The sequence below is a fragment of the Triticum dicoccoides genome, chromosome 7B, assembly GCF_002162155.2.
Source record: "Triticum dicoccoides isolate Atlit2015 ecotype Zavitan chromosome 7B, WEW_v2.0, whole genome shotgun sequence".
NCBI classification, from domain to species: Eukaryota; Viridiplantae; Streptophyta; class Magnoliopsida; order Poales; family Poaceae; genus Triticum; species Triticum dicoccoides.
The window spans coordinates 538,113,336-538,117,208 of record NC_041393.1 but is presented as its reverse complement, the minus strand read 5'-3'; the positions used below and the strand labels follow the sequence as shown (position 1 = coordinate 538,117,208).

The 3,873-nt window shown below is 50.0% G+C and overlaps 1 non-coding gene across 1 annotated transcript; it reads left to right on the top strand.

Annotated features, from left to right (window-relative positions):
• Positions 1-645: 645 nt before the first annotated feature.
• On the top strand, positions 646-806 carry LOC119342245. The gene has a single exon (XR_005165480.1). It is a non-coding gene; the product is annotated as a U1 spliceosomal RNA (small nuclear RNA).
• The last annotated feature ends 3,067 nt before the right edge of the window (positions 807-3,873 follow it).

Genomic DNA, 3,873 nt, shown 5'->3' with positions numbered 1-3,873 from the left:
CTTCACCATTATTTGGGCCTACAGGAAGGCATAGGGAAGTAATAAGTAGATGATGGGTTGCTAGAGTGACAGAAGCTTAAACCCTAGTTTATGCGTTGCTTCGTTAGGGGTTGATATGGACCCATATGTTTAATGTTGTGGTTAGGTTTACCTTAATACTCCTTTTTGTAGTTGCGGATGCTTGCAATAGGGGTTAATCATAAGTGGGATGCTTGTCCATGTTAGGGCAGTACCCAAATGCCGGTCCACTCACATATCAAATTATCAAAGTACCGAACGCGAATCTTATGAACGTGATGAAAACTAGCTTGACGATAACTCCCAATGTGTCCTCGGAAGCTCCTTCTTCATTATTAGAATTTTTCCAGGCTTATCCTTTGCTACATAAAGGATTGGGCCACTTTGTTGCACTTTATTTACTTTATTTACTTTTTGCTCATTACTATTTATCTTATCACAAAACTATCTATCACCTACTATTTCAGTGCTTGCAGAGAAAACCTTACTGAAAACCGCTTATCATTTCCTTCTGCTCCTCGTTGGGTTCGACACTCTTACTTATCGAAAGGACTACGATAGATCCCCTACACTTGTGGGTCATCAAAGAGCAGGCTATATTTTGATGACTAGGTGCTTCATTGCAACATACTTACCTGGACGGGGTCAACGAGCAATCAACAAGGCTAGTGGCCTAGATCAATGGCTTACATTGCACTTGGTGAGTGCGTTGGTCTACCATCTCCCTAAGTGGGAGAACGGACGTCACAATTAGTGGTAGAGGGGTTACGCGTTCGCGCGGCCCCTGCCAAAACAATAATAACATTTTTTTAGCTATTCACTTTTGAACCTTTGATTTGATCATGATAAGTTCCTTTGTCATTACTTTTGTTCTCTTGTTGATTTTTTTATTTGTAATATGTTTTGCGGTGGTGCAAAATCATTGGTTAAGTTAGTACTAGGATGGAAATGTGCAACTTTCAGTTTTCGTCGCCTTCATGCAGAATCAGAAAGCGACCAGGGCGGGATACTTTGTTGTCTGGGTCTGCAGGTTGATGGTTTTGTCTTCGGCACGAGTAGCGACGTGTTGTCGCTTACCGCGATCATTGATCTATGTTTCTTTCACTTCTGTGCTGATATTTGACAGGACGCTTCTTTGATTCCCGAAGGGCCGGAGATTGACAGACAAAGTCATCAAGTATAGTGTGGGAGCTGGCAAAGCTAAAGATTATCATGTTATCAGATGCAGAGCACAGGGATGCAACACTTGTTTGTATCAACGATCTTTTCATTAACTTATCACTGCTCGCAAACGACACTTAATCGTGAGAGCATCTCCAACCGTTCGGCCCCCTAGGGCGCATAAAAATCGCCCCCTGGGGGCGAGCCGGCGATTCTTTCGGCGCTGGGGGCGGTTTTGCGCCCAATCGTCGCCCCCAGCTCACCCCCAGTCGTCGATTTTGGCCCACTTATTTCGGCGAAAAAGGCCCATATGGGCGAGAATAGGCCCATATTCGACGTGATTCTTTGTGGCTCGGCTATCAACATAAATATTTTTTATCACATATTTCATCACATAAATTTCAAATACTTCAACAAAATAGTATAACAACACATAGTTCAATACAAATTATATAGTTCAACAAATAAAGACTCATATTTCATCACACGTTGCGCCCGGTGTCGCCTTTGAGCCTCCATAGGTGCTTTATCAGATCTTGCTGGAGTTGATGATGCACCTGTGGGTCTCTGATCTCCTGACGCATACTGAGGTAGGCAGTCCAGGTTGTCGGTAGCTGGTGATCAACTTCGGTAAGAGGACCCTGCCGGTGGTATGGTTCAGTGTCAAACACTGGCTCTTCCTACTCGCTCTCAATGATCATGTTGTGCAAGATGACACAGCAGGTCATGATCTTCCACATTTGATCTTTCGACCAGGTCTGAGCGGGGTACCGGACAACAGCAAATCAAGATTGGAGCACACCAAATGCCCGCTCGACATCCTTCCTGCAAGCCTCCTGAATCTTCGCAAACCAGGCGTTCTTGCCTCCAGGCACAGGGTTTTTGATGGTCTTGACAAATGTCGACCATCTCGGATAGATGCCATCAGCTAGATAGTACCCCTTGTTATACTGTCGCCCATTGACCTCGAAGTTCGCCGGAGGAGAATGACCTTCAACAAGCTTGGCAAAGACAGGAGAGCACTGCAGCACGTTGATGTCATTGTGAGTTCCTGGCATACCAAAGAAGGAGTGCCAAATCCAGAGGTCATGTGTGGGCACCGCCTCAAGTACCACACTGCAACCGCCTTTGGCGCCTTTGTACATCTCCTGCCAAGCAAATGGGCAATTCTTCCATTTCCAATGCATGCAGTCGATGCTTCCAAGCATCCCAGGAAATCCTCTTGCTGCATTCTGTGCTAGGATCCGAGCAGTGTCTTCCGCATTGGGTGTTCTCAAGTATTGCGGTCCAAACACTGCCACCACTGCCCGACAGAACTTGTAAAAACACTATAGGCTGGTGGACTCGGCCATGCGCCCATAGTCGTCGAGTGAGTCACCGGGAGCTCCGTATGCAAGCATCCTCATTGTTGTCGTGCATTTCTGGAAGGAGGTGAATCCAAGTGTACCGGTGCAATCCATCTTGCATTTGAAGTAGTTGTCGAACTCCCGGATGGAATTCACAATCCGGAGGAAAAGCTTTCTACTCATCCGATAACGGCGCCGAAATGTTCTGTCGCCGTGAAGTGGAGCATCGGCGAAGTAGTCGGAGTAGAGCATGCAGTAGCCTTTGAGACGATGCCGGTTCTTTGCTTTCACCCGCCCCGGCGCTGAGCCACCTCGCCGCGGCTTTTCATTGCTTGCCAGCAGCTGGGCGAGGGCGGCGAGCACCATGAGATGCTCTTCTTCCTGGACGTCGGCCTCGACTTCCTCCTCCAGCAGCGCGACGAGCACTTCCTCGTCATCCGAGTCGATCGTCGAGGCAGGCAAATCGCCAAACACCTTGCGCACGGTGGGCGCGCACCCGCCGCTAAACTGCCCCTCCGCGGCCGGAAACGCCCAGCTGGTGTCGGAGGGGCTGTCGCGGCGAACCTATGCTATTTTTCCGGCGGGGAATGGCTATCTACCAGTGAAGGGCGACGGGGCGGCGCCGGGATGTACCTAGTTGCGGCCGAGAGCGCGGGGGGTGGGAGGCGGTCGGGGAAGAAAATCTTGACTTTTCACCTGATGGCGTGGGCCAGCCGCACTTTTCCCTTGCGCTGGAGCCCCCAAGCGCCCCCAGCGCGCCGGGTTCGGCCTGCGGCCGCCGGGCGGAAAAAAGGGACGAACCGGCGCTTTTCGTCGTCCTGGGGGCGCGACTGGGCCTTTTTTTGGTGCCGGCGCCGAAAAAGTCGCCTGGGGGGGGAGGGCTGTTGGGGCGCGACTAGAGATGCTCTGACGTTAACTTGTTCGGCGCGACCAGCCATCTTCGCCGTGCCCACTGACTGCATCCTCCACATGATGAGATTCCCCGGTGCCGCTTTCTGAGTCCGTCCTGCGTCGCCGGGCATCTCATCTCTTTTTTCTTTCGAAAGATAGTAGCAAGGCTTTGGACAATAATTTTTGGATCCATCAGATCAACACCGCACAGGGCCTCACCTTGACGCACTTGCAGGAGTTCGCCAACCTCTGGGAGATGGTTGCCGGTGTCACTCTAAGCCAAGATAGACAAAACACTATTTCGTGAAAATTCACAACCAACAGAGAGTACACGACATCCTCGGCTTACTTGGCGCAATTTGCGGGATTCACGTACAGTATCAATACTTCCATGATCTGGAAGATGTGGGCTCCTCCCAAATGCAAGTTCTTTGGTTGGCTAGTTCTCCAGAACCGA